Consider the following 20,143-nt stretch of genomic DNA (forward strand, 5'->3'; position numbering starts at 1 on the left):
ATAATGAGTGCATGATAAAAATCAAAACATTACTCTGACTTCTCCCAACAGTTTTAGTGCTTAAGCTCTGAGTGTGAAGTTTTGTACTGCAGCCTCGCCCTCTGAAGCTAGGTTCGCGCTGTTACTTGGCTGTACCATCTGCGGGACATGAATGGACCTGCTGAAATGTGAGAGGCACGCGACTTCCAAACCACAGAGCATTTCAAGAGCACACTGACCAAAATATTCAAAATATTTCCCTTAAATTTAGTCTACTCACTCAAGGAAACCCAATTTTGATTAAAACTGAGGCAATCAAGAAATGAGGCAAGGAGCTAATAATAAATTCTTTAGGATAGCTGTATCTGCCAGGCATTAAGTTTTGCAACTTATCCCAAAGTAAAACATATATGTAGATGTTCAAAAATTTGTTGCTGTTCAAATTCCAAGGAGTAATCTATTAATTTTCAAGCTTCAATCAGTGATTTAGTTTGCACATATGCAAATGACAATATTCTACAACAGAGGTCTATCAAAGTTGCCATCTATCATCCTTATCACTGTTTCCTTATTTAGGACTATCTTATTCTATTCCACACATTTTTGGTTTTTCTAGGTAGGGTCTTGCTCTAGCCCAGGCTGACCTGGAATTCACTCTGTAGTCTCAGGGTGGCCTTGAACTCACGGTGATCTTCCCACTTCTGCCTCCCAGGGCTGGGATTAAAGGGATGGAAATGCCAAGCTGTTGTACACTTTTTAAAAATTATTTTTACAATATTAACTTTGCAGTGTGGATATGTTGCATATTGGTCATATTTCCATCAGGTTAGGCTCGTATAGCCTCACTTATTTCCTTGAGGCAAGGTCTCATTGCAGCCCAGGCTGGCCCTCAAACTCACAGCAAATCTCTTATCTCAGCCTCCCTGAGTACTAGGATTAAGATGAAAGCCACCACGTCTGACACTTTAAACTTATTTTTTCCTTTTCCATGGATGTGCTAGCAGAGCCTCTAGCCACTGCGAACAAACTCCAGACACATGTGCCACCCTGTATATCTGGTGCTACAGGGGTACTGGGGAATCAAGCTTGGGCTTTGCAGGCAACTACCTTAATCACTGAGCCATCTTTTTTATTTTTGAGGCAGGGTCTCACTCTAACCCAGGCTGGCCTTGAACTCACAGCTATCCTCCTTCCTTGGCCTCCCAAGTGCTGGGATTAAAGGCATGAGCCACCAGGACCAGAAGCCATTCCATACTTCCAGTTAATTAAGTTCCTTACTAAGATAATTCTCTCCATCCATGTCTCAACACCATCCTCACTTTTCCCAGCCCCACAGGCTCTATGATTTCTTCAAAATATACTGATCAGCACCTACATGGCAGTCACGGTGCTTGTTTAGGGTACAAGAAGAATATAGCACACTGCTTAGCAAGGTCACTGTAGCAGGACAAGTGACAGGAAGAAGTAACTGCCGCTATGTGCATCAAGTGTTGGCAGTCAGTGAGCATGTGCAGGAGGAAGGAAAGCCTGCAGTACACAATCTTCAAAACTATTAGAAATGTAGCTGGGCAAAATCCCAGCACTCAGGAGGCAGAGGTAGGAGGATTGCCGAGAGTTTGAGGCCACCCTAAGACTACATAGTAAATTCCAGGTCAGCCTGGACCAGAGTAAGACCCTACCTTGAAAAAAGAATAATAATAATAAAAAAAAACCCACCTAGAAATTTGGCTGCAGATATGGTGTAGCTAGCTGTTAAGGCACTTGCCTAAGAAGCTTAAGGACCCAGGCTTGATTCCCTAGTAGTACCTATGTAAGCCAGATGCATAAAGTGGTGCATATGTCTGGAGTTTGTCTGCAGTGCCTAGAGACCCTCGCACCCACATTTTAATTCTCTTTCTCATAAAATATTAGAAACTTCTCTTGAATTGGCAAACTAGAGAAGACAACACCAAACCTCAAGCATTCCAAGCTTTAATTCCTCCAGCCATACAACATTCCATTCCTGCTTCTGATTCTGGAATTCACTATGTAATCTCAGGGTGGCCTCGCACTTATGGCAATCCACCTACCTCTGCCTCCAAGTGCTGGGATTAAAGGCGTGTGCCACCATGCCCAACTCTACTTCTGATTCTTGATTTCAGATTACTCACTATCAAGACAGCCTTCTAGTGTTTTAATTACTTCAATTCAAAAACATCTACATCCAATATTAATTTCTCATTAAGGAAATTAGTGATGCTTCAAAGTCTAGGCTTTAAAAGATACATACAAGCTGACAGAAATGTTCATGTTCTAATATTAAAAGGAGAAAAATTCCTTGTGGCCTAGAAAAATGCTAACACACATGTCCAAGATGAGCCATGAGGATACTGGATGTAGTCTTGTGTATAAAAGCCAAGGAGTGGGCTGGAGAGATGGCTCAGTGGTTAAAGGCACTTGTTTACAAAGCCTGACAGCCTGGGTTCGATTCCCCAGTGCTCATGTAAAGCCAGATGCACAGAGTGGCACGTGTGTCTGGGGTTGGTTTGTGGTGACAAGAGGCCTTGGCGTGCCCATACTCATTCTGCCTCTTTGCTTTGTTCTCTCTCTCAAATAATTTTTTTTTTTTAAAGCCAAGGACTAGAGGAACTAATGAATACCCACATACTGAATCCTATACAGCCAAACATAAAGAACTAGACCCATATGGATAGGTGTAAAACTAAGTTAAAAAAGGCGGGGGTGGGGGGGAGGTTGGAAAAATGGCTTTTCAGTTAAGGCACTTGCCTGCAAAGCCGAAGGACCCAGGTTTGATTCCCAGGACTCACGTAAGCCAAATGCACAAAGTTGCACAGGCGTCTAGAGTTTATTTGCAGTGGCTGGAGGCCCTGGAGTACTCATTCTCTCTCTTCTCTTTCAAAGAGATAAATAAAATATTTTTTAAAAGCTGGGCTGGAGAGAGAGCTTAGTGGTTAAGGGGCTTTCCTGTGAAGTCTAAGGACCCATGTTCAATCTCTCTCCGGAGCCCAATAATCCAGACGCACAAAGGTGAGGTAAATGCAGACCACACATGCCCACTACGTGGCATAAGTGTCTGGAGTTTGACTGCAGTGGCTAAGGCCCTGGTGTGCCAATTCTTCCTCTCCCTCCCCCTTCTAAAATGAAATGAAATAAATAAATAAATAGCTGGCATGGACCTTTAATCCCAGCACTCAGGAGGCAGAGGTAGGAGAACTGCTCTGAGTCTGAGGCCAGCCTGAGATTATATAGTGAATTCCAGGTCAGCGTGGGCTAGAGTGAGAACCCATCTCAAAAACAAATAAATAAATAATAATAATTTTAAAAAATCTAGTAGAGTACTTGCCCTAGCATGCTTGAAGTCTTGGGTTTGATCCCTAGCACCACACAAAAAACTGAGCAAGGTGGTACATATGTATAAGCCCAGCACTGAAGAGTTGGAGGCAGGAGGGCCAGGAATTGAAGATCATCTTCAGTTACACAGGCAGTTTGAGGCCAGCCTGGGCTACATGAAACCCTGTCTCGGGGAAAAAAAAAAAAAACACCTAGAAATTTGGCTGCAGATATGGTGGGGCTGGAGTGATGGCTTAGCAGTTAAGGCATTTGCTGGCAAAGCCAAAGGACCTCAGTTTGATTCTCTAGGACCCATGGAAGCCAGATGCACAAGGTGATGCATGCATCTGGAGTTTGTCTGCAGTGGTTACAGGCCCTGGTGCACCCATTCTCTCCCTCTGCCTTGTTCTCTCTCAAATAAATAAATGAAAAATAAAAAAACAGGGCTGGAGAGCTAGTTCAGTGGTAAAGGCACTTGCCTGTGAAGCCTAAGAATCCAGGTATAGTTCCCCAGTACCCACGTAAAGTCAGATGTGCAAGATGATGTTTGAGTCTGGATGATGTATGAGTCTGGAGTTTGCTGTGGCTAAAGGCCCTGGGCACACCCATTCTCTCTCTACCTGCCCCTTTCTCTCTCTTTCAAATAAATAAGTAAATGAATATATAAAACTTTTAAAAAGTGGCACGTGTCTGGAATTTGTTTGCAGTGTCTAAAGGGCCTGGGGCACCTGTTATATCTATCTGCCTCTTTCTCTCTCTCAAATAAATGAATTAATTAATTAAATATTTTTTTAAAAGGCTGGGAGAGATAGCTCATAGCTGTTAAGGTACTTGCTCATAAAGCCTAACAACCCAAGTTCAACTTCCCAGTATCTACGTAAAGCCAGATGCACCAAGTGGTGCATGTCTGGAGTAGTTCAGTTGCAGGGGCCAGAGGCCTTGGTTTGCTTTTTTCCTCTCTCTGCCAGGCACAGGGGCACACACCTTTAGCACCAGCACTAGGAAGGTGGGGGTAAGAGGATCATTGTGATTCCAAGTTAGAGGGCAGCCTTAGCTACATGAGTTTGAAGCCAACCTGGGATACACAGTGAGACCTAGTCCTAAAAAGTATCAAGATTAGCTGTGAATGGTAGCACACACCTTTAATCTCAGCACTTGGGAAGCAGAGGTAGGAGGAGTTCCCAGGAGTTCGAGGCCACCCTGGGACTACATAGTGAATTACAGGTCAGCCTGGGCTACAGTGAAACCCTACCTCAGAGGAAAAAAAAAAAGTTTAAAAATTAAAACCTGGGTGTGGCGGTGCATACCTCTAATCCCAGCACTAGGGAGGCAGAGGCAGGAGGACTGCCATTGAGTTCGAGGCCACCTGAGACTACATGGTGAATTCCAGGTCAGCCTGGGCTAGAGTGAGACCCTACCTCAAAATAAATAAAGAATTGATATATATTATATTCCGGTATAAAAGAGTGCTGGGATTAAAGGTATTCACCACCATGCCAGGCTCTGTGTACCCATACTCTCTGTCTCTCTCTCTCTCTCTCTCTCTCTACTTGCAAATAAATAAATAAAACATTTAAAAAAAGTTATAGTCTCGAGCATCCTAAAGTAAATTTAACTCTATGTAGGTTAACTAGTGCTGAACTAGGCTACATCCTTCTTAAGGACAAGTATCAGTAAACCAACTATTCTATTTGAGATCTCCTATCTAGCCAAACTGGAGTGAAACGATAAGGACCAGAAAGACCAGATGAGTGTCAGAGAGGTGACCAGTGCTAGGTCCTTTTAAGGATGCTAGCTTTAACTATGAGGGGAATGAGAAGCCACTGAATCTAGTGTCTGAATACAGTGTTCACTTTAAAGTTTTTGTTTTAAATGCCTCCTCTCTTGGTGGGGAGGGGAGAAGCTGATCAGCTTGAAATACTTTGGAGTCCCAAACAAAGGTGCCAATGGAGATCTAAACAAAATGGAATGGATTTGGAATCCCACAAAGGAATGAAGTTTCAACAACCTGGTACCACAAGGCACCTAAGGAATTAAATCAAGAGAACAGTACCAAGTGAAGAGGTTTAACAGTTCATCACCTGAGCATGGTGGCGCATGCCTCTAATCCCAGCACTCAGGAGGCAGAGGTAGGAGGATCCCTGTGAGTTCAAGGCTGCCCTGAGATTACTGAGTGAATTAGAGGTTAGCGTGGGCTACAGCTAGACCCTTCCTCAAACAGACAAACAAACAAAAGCAAGGTTTATAAAAACTAAGACCCAAATGCCTACCCACTGGACCTCCTGTAAGCAAAGTGGTGATTTTCAATTACATCACAATCTGGTCTGGTTGAGTACAGGAGTACGTAACAGAAAGGGCCAAAAAGGAACTCAGCATTTAGTAAACATGTATTTCAGTAATAGATGACTTGGAGCTCAGTTCCCAGTATGCTGCGAAGAACTGATCATTATTTGAGCTCTGGGACAAGAGCAGAAACATACTGCAGAGAGTGCACATGCCATGGGTTCTAGAGCCAACTCTGCTGGCAGCGGCAGGCCCTGGGCCAATCACTTTATTCCTGTTGGCCTGGTTTTTTTTTTAACCTATGGAGAGAATTAACTGAATTTTATGATCTCTAAAATCCCCACTCTAATTCTGTTTCTAAAGGTCTTGTCAGTGGCCAAAACCTAGGACTTAATAATGGCCAGTACTCTGAGAATAGAGAACTGGAGAGGAAATGTCCAAGAGTGGTCTTTAAAAGGAAATTAAGTCTGTGAGGCAGTACTGTGAAGTACAGGATTCTCTGGAGAATACCAAATTAACAACATGCTAGAGTCATGAAACCTACTGACTATTCCACAGTAGGCAGAATTAAGTCTACGGCCTTGTCATCTATGAACAGGTACTAAGAGACCAACAATAAGAAAAAAGTAACAAAAAAACTTTCCTAGACTATAATGATCTCTTCCTATCTCAGGCTTTTTAAAATGGTTTAAGCCAGGCGTGGTGGTGCACGCCTTTAATCCCAGCACTTGGGAGGCAGAGGTAGGAGGATTGCTGTGAGTTCGAGGCCACCCTGAGACTACATAGTGAATTCCATCCATGTCAGCCTGGGCTACAATGAGACCCTACCTCAAAAAAAAAAAAAAAAAAGTTTCTTTTGTTCCTTTTCAGACAGGGTCTGTTTGTGTAGCTCTGGCTGGCCTGGAACTTGCCTTGTAGAACAGGCTGACCTTATTTGCAGTGATCTTCCTGCTTCTGCCCCCATTAGATGGGGTGTGTCACCATACCCTGCTTAAACTGTCACACACAAAATGAAGTCACTGCCCAGGAGAGTTTCCTTCACACCGACTCTCAGGCGCGCTGCACTAAGGCTCCAGCGCGGCCCTGACACTCTGGACAAGGCGGGCGCCGACAATGGAACTTGCGGGACACGGAAGGGAGACTGGGAAAGAACAAACCAGGAATTCAGAGAAGGGATGCCATTCTCAGGCCCAAGTGTTTGCCCTGGCACACTCTCCTTCCCCTTGGCAGTGCTAGCACACTAATGAATGTCTGCAACAAGAGACTTTCCCCAACATTTGTTTCTATCCCACCAGGAGCTATTTTGAAGATATTTTTAAGAGAACATATTACAAAACAGCTTGTATGGAAACAAGATGAGTCAAAGCACAAGTCCACTATTATTACTGGGTGTTTTTTTATTTTTACTTTTTGGCAGGGCTGCAGATAGGACCCAGAGCCTCATGCATGCTAACTAGGCAAGTGTCCTACCACTGAATGCTACATCCCTTAGCATGACTAATTTTTTTAACTTATAAGATTTTTCATTTTATTCATTGTTGGGCATGATAATGCACACCTTTAGTCCCAGCACTCAGGAGGCTGAACTAGGAGGATCCTGTGAGTTTGAGGCCAGCTTGGGACTACAGAGTAAATTCCAAGTCACCCTGGGCTACCAGACAGTTAATGGTATTTTATTTACTTCAGTGACATGACCAGATAAATTTCAGAAATGCTTTATTACTTAAAAAAGTTTTTGTTTTTTGTGGTAGTGTCTCACTATGTAATTCACTATGTAATCTCAGGGTGGCCTCAGACTCATGCAATCCAACCTCAGCCTCCCAAGTACTAGGATTAAAGGCATGCACCGCCACGCTGGGCTCTAAAATATATTTTTTTTGAATTTTATTTTTATTTATTTATTTGACAGAGAAAGAGGGAGGGGAAGAGAATGGGCACACCAGGGCCTCTAGCCACTGCAAAAGAACTCCAGATGCATACACCTCCTTGTGCATCTGGGTAACATGGGTCCTGGAGAACTGAACCAGGGTCCTTTGGCTTTGCAGTCAAATAAATGCCTTAGACACTAAGGTATCCCTCCAGCCCTAAAATAAACACACACACACACACATACATACATGCACATACATACATACATACATACATACATATATATATATATATATATATATATATATTTTTTCCCCCTGAGGTAAAGTCATTGTAGCCCAGGCTGACCTGGAATTCACTATGGAGTCTCAGGGTGGCCTTGAACTCAAAGCCATTCTCCTACTTCTTCCTCCTGAGTGCTGGGATTAAAGGAATGTACCACCACGTTCAGCTCTTAAATTTTTTTTAGAACTTTATTTATTTGTTTGACAGAGAAAGAGGGAGAGGGAGAGAGAGAGAGAATGGGCATGCCAGGGCTTTCAGCCACTCAAATGAACCTTAGATGCGTGTGCCCCCTTGTGCATCTGGCTTACGTGGGTCCTGGGGAATTGAACCTGGGTCCTTTGGCTTTGCAGGCAAACACCTTAACTGCTACGCCATCCTTCCCGCCTGCTCCAGCCCTAAAGTATTTTTAATCATTTATTTGCAAGCAGAAAGAGACAGAGAAATGGGCACACTAGGGCCTCCTGCCACTGCAGTCAGACTCTAGTAGATGCATGCATTACTCAGTGCATCTGGCTTTACAATGGGTACTGGGGAATTGGACCCGGGCCATTAGACCTAGCAAGCAAGCATCCTTAACTGCTGAGCCATCTTTCGAGCGCTTGGAAAATCTGTAATTATTATCTAAGATTACTCTAACAACTTATTTAAAAAAAGGGGGGAGGAATCCCAGCATTCAGAAGGCAGAGGTAGGAGGATTGCCATGAGTTCAAGGCCACCCTGAGATCACATAGTTAATTCCAGGTCAGCCTGGACCACAGTGAGACCCTACCTCGAAAAACAAAAACAAACAAAAAAAAAGGGAGGGAGGGTATTACCATGGGATATTTTTCATAATCATGGAAAATGTTAATAAAAATTGAGAAAAAAATTTAAAAAAGAAAGAAAGAAAAGCCAGGCGTGGTGATGCACGCCTGTAATTCCAACACTCGGGAGGCAGAGGTAGAAGGATCATCATGAGTTCAAGGCCACCCCGAGTCTACATAATGAATTCCAGGTCAGCTTGGGCTAGAGTGAGACCCTACTTTGAAATAAACAAAAACAACAATTAAAAAACCAACAAACAAAAAACATGTGGGCCTGGGAAGATAGCTTAGTTATTAAAGATGCCTGCTTGAAAAGCCTGCATCCCAGGGCTCAATTCTCCAGCCACGCACATAAAGCCAGAAAGGCATTCAATTACAGCAGCAAGAGACCCTGGCACACCCATACACACATGCAAATAAATAAATAAAAATGTTTTTAAAAGATGGGGTGAAGATATTAGGAATAAATAGCTCAAAAGCTCACAATATCTGTATCACTTAGTAAAAGGAAATTAGATGATGTATAATTCTGGCGGAAGAATGCAAATCATGCTGGGCGTGGGGGCACACAACTTTATCAGCCTGGGCTAAAGCAAGACCCTACCTTGGAATAGTTGATGCAAAACAGAGAAATGTAATTTTGCTTGTTCCACTCCAGCCATTCCAGAATAACAGTTTTTGACCCATAGGCAAGAACAAGGCAAATACCTGGAGTCATGCCAACTAGTTTTTTATTTCAGTTTATTTCTATGCCAAATCCAGAAAGGAGTCTGTACAAAGTTATACACTGAGTCACTTCTGGTATTGGGGTCCATATGTAAATAAAAGGCAAAATTCATCTTATTTTCCACCTTTTTAATCCTTTGAGGGAATACTAATAATCAAATCTGTGTGGGTGATGAAATACTCTGGGTCAATCATCTATGCAGAAATTTTGCTCAAAATTATTTTTTTTAAATTTTAATTATTTATTTGCAAGCAGAGAGAGACAGAGAAGACAGAATGAGTGAGTTAGTGAGAATGGGCACACCAGGGTCTTTAGCCACTACAAACTCCCAGATGCATGTGCCACACTGTGCATCCGGCTTTTACATGGGTTCTGGAGAACTGAACCCAGGTTGTAAGGCTTTTAAGTGCCTTAACTGTGGAGCCATCTCTCCAGCCCCTGCTCAGAATAATTCTGATGAAATGAGTTAGGCAAATGACTAAGCAAACAAGGTAAATCTATGCTAGGGCTAGTAGGTAAAAAAGTGCCAAAGGCAAAAATGGTATCTATACCTCAGGGCTAAAATGAGCTAGGAATGAGGTGGTTGAGAGCAGCTATGGCTGATGCAATTTAATCACAAGTTTAGAATTCCTGTGAGAAAACATCAAATGAAAACAATTAAGTCATTGTAATATTCTTCAGGTCACATATGCCCACATAAATGCCCTCGGAAAGTAGACTATTCAAAACCAAACATTCTGTTCTTTAAAGTATGATCATTTAAAATATACTTAAGGGCTGGAGGCACAGCTCAGTGGTAGAGCCTGCATGCACTTCATGAAGCCCTGGGTTCAATTCTTAGTTCCAAACAATGCCTCCCCCACAGTACTTATACACACACATATGTATATACACATGACTGAATGTTTGCTCCTTGCAGTGTCTCAGACTATAAATAAATGATTTAGAGATGGGTTTCAATACTAAGGTCAGACTGAATTTAAAAAAAATTTTTTTTGTTCAGTTTTATTTATTTGAGAGTGACAGACAGAGAGAGAGAAAGATGCAGATAGAAAGAGAGAGAATGGGCATGTCAGTGCCACCAGCCACTGCAAACAAACTCCAGACGCATGCGCCCCCTTGTGCATCTGGCTAATGTGGGTCCTGGAGAATCGAGCCTCGAACTGGGGTTCTTAGGCTTCATAGGCAAGCGCTTAACCAATAAGGGGGGCGGCTGGAGAAATGGCTTTTTTTTGAGGGAGGGTCTTGCTCTTTCCCAGGCTGACCTGGAATTCACTATGCAGTTTCAGGCTGGCCTTGAACTCATAGTGATCCTCCTACCTCTGCCTCCTGAGTGCTGAGATTAAAGGCGTGTGCCACCATGTCCAGCTCACATCGAATTTTTGTTTGTTTGAGGTAGGGTCTCACTCAAGCCCAGGCTGACCTAAAATTCACTATGTAGTTTCAGGGTGGCCTTGAACTCACGTCAATCCTCCTACCTCTGCCTCCCAAGTGTTGGAATTAAAGGCGTATGCCACCACGCCTGGCTGAATTTCTTTTTACTTTTTTCTTTTTTTTTTGAGAGAGAATATGAATAGGAGAATGAACTCACCAGTGGCCTCTTGGCACTACAAACTCCAGAGACAAGTACCATGTTGTGCACCTGGCTGTACATGAGTACTGGAGAACTGAATAGATGCAGGCTTTGCAAGTCAGCACCTTCACTGCTAAGCCTCTTTCCCAGCCCTAAACTATAAATTTTTACAGAGTTTTAATAGTTCAGATTTCAGTTCCTAGCACACAGGACATGGCCAGAATTGGAGTGTTTCAGCTGAATAAGGCTGAGGACGTGGACAGCTTCACTAGTGACAGTCATATGCCAGGTGCATGCATCAGTATACAACTCAGATTTTCATCTTACTTCAGCCAGCCAGGCCCAGCCTACACTAGGGCAAATGTCTCTTCAGAGAGCTGGGTCTTTCCTACTCAGGAGAGATGGACCTGGGCTGGTCTCTTCTTGGGAGAGCAGACAAGGAAGGAGCTCACTCTAAATATTCTATGGCAGGGAAACTTCTGAGCTGATCCTGGCACTGAGGAACTAATCTAGGCAGCAAGCTTTGCAAGCAAGCATCCTTAACCACTGAGTATCTCCCCAGGCCCAATTAAAAATATTAAAAAAAAAAAATAGCTGGGCATGGTGGCACTTGCCTTTAATCCCAACACTCGAGAGGCAGAGGTAGGAGGATCACCATGAGTTTGAAGCCACCTTGACACTACATAGTGAATTCCAGGACAGCTTGGGCTAGATTGAGACCCTACCTCAAAAAAAGAAAAAATTAAAAAAAATAAATAAAATCTTAAGACTCTAGTCTGGGTCTACCAGAGTCGCCATGTAAACCTTTGACAAGTTACATATCTCTTTGTCTTTCTGTGTCCTTATTTCTAAAACTAGATTCACTAATGTTATCTATACATCAAAGGACTGTCATGAAAACCAACTGAATGTAAGTAACACATGTGAACAGTAACTGGCATACAGTAAGGACTCAATGTTAGTTTTAGTTTCCAGACATGGTGGTGCATGCCTGTAATCCCGCACTTAGAAGGGGAGGGTGGAAGGACAGTTGCAAATTAAAAGATCAGCCTAGTCTACAAAGTGAGTACGAGGCCTGACCTACCTAACAGGACCTTGTTTCCATAAAATCAAGAGCTAGAGAAGTATCTCAGTGGTAAGGCAGAGGGTCTGCCTAGCACACATCAGGCCCTGGGTTCAATCCAAAAACACTCACATGCGTGTGCACGCACATGCACACACACACACACAACCATGCAAAACTTTCCTTCCTTTCTGACGGAGTTTCACTGTGTGGACTGGACTTGGTGGGATTACAGCTGTATCCTACCATGGCCAGCTAAATATTTTAATTGCACTTTCCTCATCCTAAAAACAAAAATGTACTACCTACATCTACATCTCTCTCTTTAATTTTATTTATTTGTTTGCAAGCAGAGAGAGAGAGAAAGAGAGAGAATGGACACACTAGGGCCTCTAGCCATTGCAAACCAACTCCAGATGCATGTGCCCCTTGTGCATCTGGCTTACGTGGGTCCAGGGGATCAAACCTGGGTCCTTTGGCTTTGCAGGCAAGCACCTTAACTGCTAAGCCATTTCTCCAGGCCACATATCCATCTCTTAATCCTTTAGGAGCTGTCCATAAAAATCAGAGGATATTTTCATTTAATTACTACACTTCCTATAACCTTATCACACTAGAAATGAAAAATACAGTTGGTTATAAACACCTGATTGTACTTGGTGTGGTAAAAGTAATAATAATAATAATAATAATAATAATAATAATAATAAAAAAGAACAAAGCAAAACAAAACAAAACTCCCACCAGAATAGAAGCCAGACTCTAGATTTGGTAACTACTTTAGTAATAATACATTTCAGCCACATTCTTTTTCCATCCTTATTATGAGACACCTCGATGAGATAAATCTCTTAAGTTCCTTCAACAATATGGTTTTCATTAACACCAATCACATTTTCCAAAAGGAACTAAGACTTTACTCTTGCTGGTTTGAAAATAATTTCAGTTTACTTCCAGAAGGAAGACAAGGTTGTATTTTTATCCTGATACCAAATCCTAAAGAGAAAGGAACAGTTTAAACATCAGAGAGTGTAAGATGGAGGAGGAGAACGAAAAGAACGAAACACCAGAAAGTGGACTACTAGGAAAGAGGAGTAGGTTCAGTGCAGTAGCAAACTGGGAGGGGGACAAATGAGTAATGAGACGAGATTAGGTTCAAGTCACAGCATATTCACCTATTCAAACTCTCAACTGTGGTGGTGCGCGCCTTTAATCCCAGCACTCGGGAGGCAGAGGTAGGAGGATGGCTGGGAGTTCAAGGCCCCCTGAGACTACATAGTGAATTGCAGGTCAGCCTGGGATACAGTGAGACCCTACCTCGACCCTCCTTTCCCCCCCAAAAATATTCTCAATTAAAAAAAAAAAAAAAGCCGCCGCCGAGCATTGTGGTACACGCCTTCAATCCCAGTACTTGGAAGGCAGTGGTAGGAGGATCACCGTGAGTTCAAGGCCACCCTCAAACTATTGTGAATTCCAGGTCAGCGTAGGCTAAAGCGAGACCCTATCTTGAAAAACAAAACAGAAAGAAATAAGATGTCAGCATAACCTGTACAAATGTAGAGAGGTTACTCACTTCAAAGGATGAACCTAGACAGCAAGGTGGAATTTTTACATAGCAAATAGAAAAGATTACCTAGTAATGAAAGGACTGTCATTAAAGCTTGCATCTTCTTCAGTAACACGCACATACACAGGTAAGACTGCCCTTAGAGGCGGCTAGGGAAAGCTAATGTACTTACTGTTTTTACTTTGATAATGGGCATGCAGAGAGATGAACTGAGACTCACAGGTTACTGAAGAGCAGTTTCATGCCTATAGGGCCAACTAGTTTGGCCACTGGGTCCTCTCAGTAATAACTTCAGCACCGACTCCCTGATCCTCTCTATGCCTACTCTTGTCATTCTTAGTAACACGCTCTTAATCTCTCAGTTCTTTTCTTTTTCTGAGAGAGACGGGGGGGGGGGGGGCTGCGGGGGAAGGGGGGAGGGAGAGAAGGAGACAGACAGACAGTGAATGGGTGCACCACCACGTGCATCTGGCTTATGTAGGTTCTGGGGAATCAAACTTGGGTCCTTAGGCTTCACAGGCAAGTGCCTTAACTGCTAAGCCGTTTCTCCAGCCCCTCCTCAATGACCTCTCTCATTCCACTACACATTCCTCAGGACACATCAAGAACTCTGTTAACCCTAATGTGGTGGCTTGAATTGGGTGCCCCTATAAACTCATGCATTTTAAATACCTGGTTCCCAGCTGATGGCAATTTGGGAACTGGAGGCTTGCTGGAGGAGGTGTGTTTTGGGGGGTAGGCTTGACAGGGTTACAGCCAGCTCCCCCTTGCCAGAGCTCAGCTCAGTCTCCTGCTGCTGTTGTAACCTGATGTTGGCAAGGAGGTGATGTCCAGCCTCTGCTCTGCCATCTTTTCCCTGCCATCATGAAGCTTCCCCTTGAGACTGTACGACTCAACCTTTGTGGAGTTTTCATCTGCTGAGTTATAAAACTAAGTGTAAACCAACTTGTCATGGTGAAATGCTCAACAATCTTGTGTGGTCCCATCATCTCCTTTCCTCCCTCCCTTCCTTTCCTTCTTTCTTTCTTTTCTTTTTCTTTTTTTTCTTTTTTGGTTTTTCGAGGTAGGGTTTCACTCGGGTCCAGGCCGACCTAGAATTCACTATGCAGTCTGAGGGCGGCCTTGAACTCAATCCTCCTACCTCTGATGGAGTGCTGGGATTAAAGGTGTGCGCCACCACACCCAGTTCAATCGCCACCTTCCTACAGCAGTTTGCTCAACCATTCTCCAGTGACTTCTACTTCACCTGCAAATCTTCCACTTCGTTTTCTTCCCTTACATCTTCACCCCTATTGTCACTTAATAATCTTGCCAATTTTCTTTATTTTATCTTTTTAAAAATGCTTTTTATTTTTATTTGAGAGAGAGAATGGGCCCATTAGGGCCTCCAGCCACTGCAAATGACTCCAGACAAATGCACTACCTTGTGCATCTGGTTTACATGGGTCCTGGGGAATTTAACCTGGGTCCTGTGGCCTTGAAGGCAAGTGCCTTAACCACTAAACCATCTCTCTAGCCCTAAATTCTATTTTTATAGTTACTTATTTGTAAGCAGAGAGAGACAGAGAAAAATGAAACAGAGAGAATGAGAATTAGTGTGCCAGGGCCTCCAGCCACTGCAAACGAAATCGACACAGGCATCACCTTGTGCATCTTGGCTTCCATGGGTACTGGAGAATCGAACCTGAGTCCTTCAGCTTTGCAGGCAAGCACCTTAACTGCTAAGCTATCTCTCCAGCCCAATCTTGCCCATTTTCTTTAAGAGAAAGCCAACTGGTAGGACTTCTCACTTTCTACTCCCATTGCAGCCATAAGAGGTAGCACACAGCCAGCACTTGGGAAGCAGAGGTAGGAGGATCACTATGCGTTTGAGGGCAGCCTGGGCTAGAATGAGAACCTGCCATACACATTCTGGAGTCTTTCAATGCATTGAAGATAAAATTTAAGTAAGGCCAGCCAACAGAGCCCTCTGGGACACCTATCTAAGCCTGGACACTGTTTCACATCTCAAAATTTATTTATGGCCAGGCATGGTAGCAAATGCCTTTAATCCTAGCACTTGGGAGGCAGGGGTAGGAGGATCTCTTCCTAAGTGCTTGAGGCTACCCTGAGACTACATAGTGAATTTTAGGCCAGCTTAGGCTAGAGGGAGACCCTACCTCGAAAAAAACCAAAACAAATAAAGTTATTTATTTGGCGGGGGGGGGGGGTATGTGCCAGGACCTCCTGCAGCTGCAAACAAACTCCAGAAGCATGTGCCTCTGTGTGCATATGGCTTTATGTGGGTACTAGGGAATCAAACCTGGGCTGGCAGGTGCCTTTAATGACTGAGCCATTTCCCCAGTACACATCTCACTTTTTTACTGAGCCTCCCCAGCCTAGACACTACTACTTACAAATTCTTCCTAGTCCTTATCTTTCAGGATCAGGAGTGGGGTGTATGTGTTTAAATTTACATAGAGAAGCATTCCAAAAAATATCCAGTGCAAAGCTGGGCATGGGGTCTCAGTACTAAGGAGGCTGAGGAAGGAGAACCATGAATTCAGGGCAAGCCTGGTTTACAGAGTGAGGTCCAGGTCAGCCTGAGCTACCCTAACTTGAAAACAAACAAAATTAGCTACTGTCAAAAGAACAATCTGTTCACTTCTATATTCCTAGCACTTACTTGAAGAGCCAGCACATAAATGGCTCCAATAAATGTGTGGAATTGAGGAAAATGATGTAGAATGACTCTGAAACCTCATCTGTCAGACACAGTACTTTTTTAATGTATACATTAGTAAAAACTTTTTTTTTTCTTTTTTGGTTTTTCAAGGTAGGGTCTTACTCTGGCCCAGGCTGACCTGGTATTCACTATGTAGCCTCAGGGTGGCCTCGAACTCATGGCAGTCCTCTAACCTCTGCCTCCCAAGTGCTGGGATTAAAGGTGTGTGCCACCTCACCCAACAATGACGACATTTTCTAATTTTTCTTTTTTAGTAAGCCTGTAAAAAGAGAGCTTTTCATAAGAGTTACATTCTCATCATTATCTTTAAAAACATAAGCGGGGATGGGAATGCGGAGGGAAGGTGAGGTATGGCTCATGCCCATAATCCCAGCATTTGTAAGAAACCACACAGGAGGATCACCATGAGTTTGAGGCTAGCTGAGGCAACAGAGTAAGTTCAAGGTCAACCTGGGTTAGATCAAGACCCTACCTCAAAAAAAAAAAAAAAAAAGAAAAAGAAAAAAAGGCCAGGCATGGTGGCACACACCTTTAATCCCAGCACTTGGGAGGCAAAGGTAGGAGGACTGCCATGAGTTCGAGGCCACTCTGAGACTACATAGTGAATTCCAGGTCAGCCTGAGCTACAGTGAGACCCTACCTTGAAAAACAAAACAACAGCCACAAAAATAAATTTTACAAAATTTTCCTATCACAACCTTGGCTTTCTCTATTGGAACTGAGTTCAAACTCAGGTCATCATGAAAGTAGGGAGGGACATCATTGGTCTTAATTAATGGAATTTTGCTCCAAAGGCCCCAAAATTCATTTCATTTGTGAAATAATATGGTGGTTCCAAGTAGACTTTTGTTAAATGACTAACCCAAAACATTTCATGAATGACACACATTCCTCTCTACTCTGACTAAGCACCACTCATTTCTATTACACACTCTAGTTCCTGGAGGAGTAACACAGAATACTTTCATAGAGACACACGAAATTGCAAGAATTCTACATTCTATAGTTAGCTAACTGTATTATAAAACTTTGCTCCAAAAATACTGTAAGGTAATTTCTGCCCATAGTGAAATTAAAATCAACAAACCAGTCTACTATTCTGCAATGGAAAAGAATAAATCATGTCCTTTAATGACTTGTACAAGTAAAAATAATTGGTATACTGATTATCAAACTATTTTTTAATTAAAAACCAACACCTTGGGCTGGAGAGATGGTTTAGTAGTTAAGGTGTTTGCCTAAAAAGCCAAAGGACCTCCATTCAATTCCCCAGGACCCACCGTAAGCACAAGGAGGCACACGCATCTGGAGTTTGTTTGCAGTGGCTGGAAGCCCTGGCGCGCCCATTCTCTCTCCCTCTCCCTCTTTGCCTCTTTCAAATAAATAAATAAAAATAAAATATATAAAAACCCCAATGCCTTAAGGAAATGGTAGTCCATATATTTAAGCAGATGGATTGCCATCTCTTTAGTAATATCAGTAGTATGTTTAAGTAGATGTAATACCATCATCATATAAGGACTTAAGTAGATGGTATTCCATATATTTAAGTAGATGAACAGATTACTGAGGGTGCAATGGCCTAAATGAGGTCACAGGAAGAAACTGAGTAAAGGTGGGCTAGAGAGATGGCTTAGGGTTAAGGCACTTGTCTTTGAAGCCTAAGGGCCCAGGTTTGATTCCTCAGATCCCCTGTAAGCTGGATGCACATAGTGGCACATGCATCTGGGTTTGTCTGCAGTGGCTAGCTACAGGCCCGGGTGTGCCCAGTCTCTTTCTCTCTCTCTCTCTAATAAGTAAATAAATATAAAATTTTTTTTAAATTTTTTTTGTTCATTATTTATTTATTTATTTGAGAGCGACAGACATAGAGAGAAAGACAGATAGAGGTAGAGAGAGAGAATGGGCGCGCCAGGGCTTCCAGCCACTGCAAACGAACTCCAGACGCGTGCGCCCCCTTGTGCATCTGGCTAACGTGGGACCTGGGGAACCGAGCCTTGAACCGGGGTCCTTAGGCTTCACAGGCAAGCGCTTAACCGCTAAGCCATCTCTCCAGCCCTAAAATATTTTTTAAAAGAATAAATTGAGTAAAAGAAGGATGGGGGAGGGTTAATCAAAATTCAAGATGTTATGGATAAGCCATATAGAAACCTACTTTTTTGGATAATGGCATGCCCAGAAGCTATAGACTGTCAGAAAAATTTCAGTGCAAGGGATGGGATATCCTCAAAAAAGTTTTTAAAAGGCTGGAGAGATGTCTTAGCAGTTAAGGTACTTGCCTGCAAAGCCAAAGGACCCAGGTTCAATTGCCCAGGATCCATGCAAGCCAGATGCACAAGGTGGCACAGGCACCTGTAGTTTGTTTTCAGGGGCTAAAGGCCCTGGCATGCCCATTCTTCCCCTCCCCACCCTGCCCCATGTCTGCCTCTTTCTTCCTCTCTCAAATAAATTAAGCCTTATGACCCAAGTTCAATTTCCCAGTACTGACGTAAATCCAGATGCATAAGACACATGTGTCTGACATTTGTTTGCAGTAGCTAAGAGGCCGTGGTGTGCCTCTTCTTTCACTGTCTGTCTTGTTCTCTCTCTCAAATAAATAAAAAGCATTAAAAAAAAAAAAAAAGCCATGGGTGGTGGCGCACACCTTTAATCCCAGCACTTGGAAGACAGAGGTAGGAGGATCGTCACAAGTTTGAGGACACTCTAAGACTATATAGTTAATTCCAGGTTAGCCTGGGCTAGAGTGAGACTCTACCTTAAAAAACAAAACAAACCAACCAATGGCAGAGTGGAAGATTTCAAGGAATTTGACAAGTTAGCTAGTGCAGTGAAACAGAACAACCTTAATTATCTAACTCACAACCCACAGGTACAGCTCAATATAGCACTGTAAATATATTTTTAAATTTTATCAATGTTTTAGTTATTTGAGAGAGGAGGGCAGAAAGAGAATGGACACAGGATGGACTCTAGCCACTGCAAACAAGCTCCAGACACATGCGCCACCTTGTGCATCTGGCTTACGTGGGTGCTGGGGAACTGAACCTAGGTGGTTTTGCAGGCAAGTGCCCTAACCACTAAAACCATTTCTCCAGCCCACACTGTAACTATTATTGACTATATCCTTTTTTGTTTTTTATAAATTTATTTATTTGAGAGCAACAGACAGAGAAAGAGGCAGAGAGATACACACACACACACACACACACACACACACACACACACACACACGGGGGGGGGGGAGAGAATGGGCGCACCAGGGCCTCCAGCCACTGCAAACGAACTCCAGATGCATGCGTCACCTTGTGCATCTGGCTTACATAGGTGCTGGGGAGTCAAGCCTCGAACCAGGGTCCTTAGGCCTCACAGGCAAGCACTTAACTGCTAAGCCATCTCTCCAGCCCCCAACTGTAACTTTTTATCCTCTATTTACTCAAGGTTTTGGCCAGCTCTTGCTTGGAATTTGCCATTAACATCAAATTTCCACTGCAGCACACGCTTGCTGAGTTTTCTAGTGGGCATTTAGCAAGCATTATGCCCATCTCTCTCTCTCTTTCTCTCTTTTTTCTTCACAGAAAAGGGATGTTTATTTACTCCATGCTTGGAGAAGTTCATGCTGAGAACACAATATTAGAGCCGATGATGCCCATCTCTTAGACACAGCTTTGGTATTATTTAATTTCAATCCACAAGTACTACACACAGCTTGTTCCTAGGAACAGGTCCATAGATTCAGGTGTTTTATGCTGGAGCAGGTGTCACTGGGGCGGAGCCTGGAGTCCAGCCCAAAGGTGTCCAGAGGAGCCTAGGCTCTGGCAGGTTTCTGTGTGAGCTGGTGCTGGTGTTCTGCTTGCTGCAGCTTTGCTCTCTGCGTGGATCTGTGAAAGGGAGCCAGCTTCTCCCACCACCGATGGAGCTTCCTCTGGATGGGTAAGCTTG

General features: G+C 43.3%; 1 protein-coding gene across 2 annotated transcripts in view; it reads right to left on the reverse strand.

The window, feature by feature from the left end:
• Ube2h (ubiquitin conjugating enzyme E2 H) overlaps positions 1-20,143 on the reverse strand; it is a 128,476-nt gene that overhangs the window by 39,628 nt on the left and 68,705 nt on the right. The gene's annotated exons all lie outside the window — the stretch shown is intronic.

Source organism: Jaculus jaculus, chromosome 10 (assembly GCF_020740685.1).
Source record: "Jaculus jaculus isolate mJacJac1 chromosome 10, mJacJac1.mat.Y.cur, whole genome shotgun sequence".
NCBI lineage: Eukaryota > Metazoa > Chordata > Mammalia > Rodentia > Dipodidae > Jaculus > Jaculus jaculus.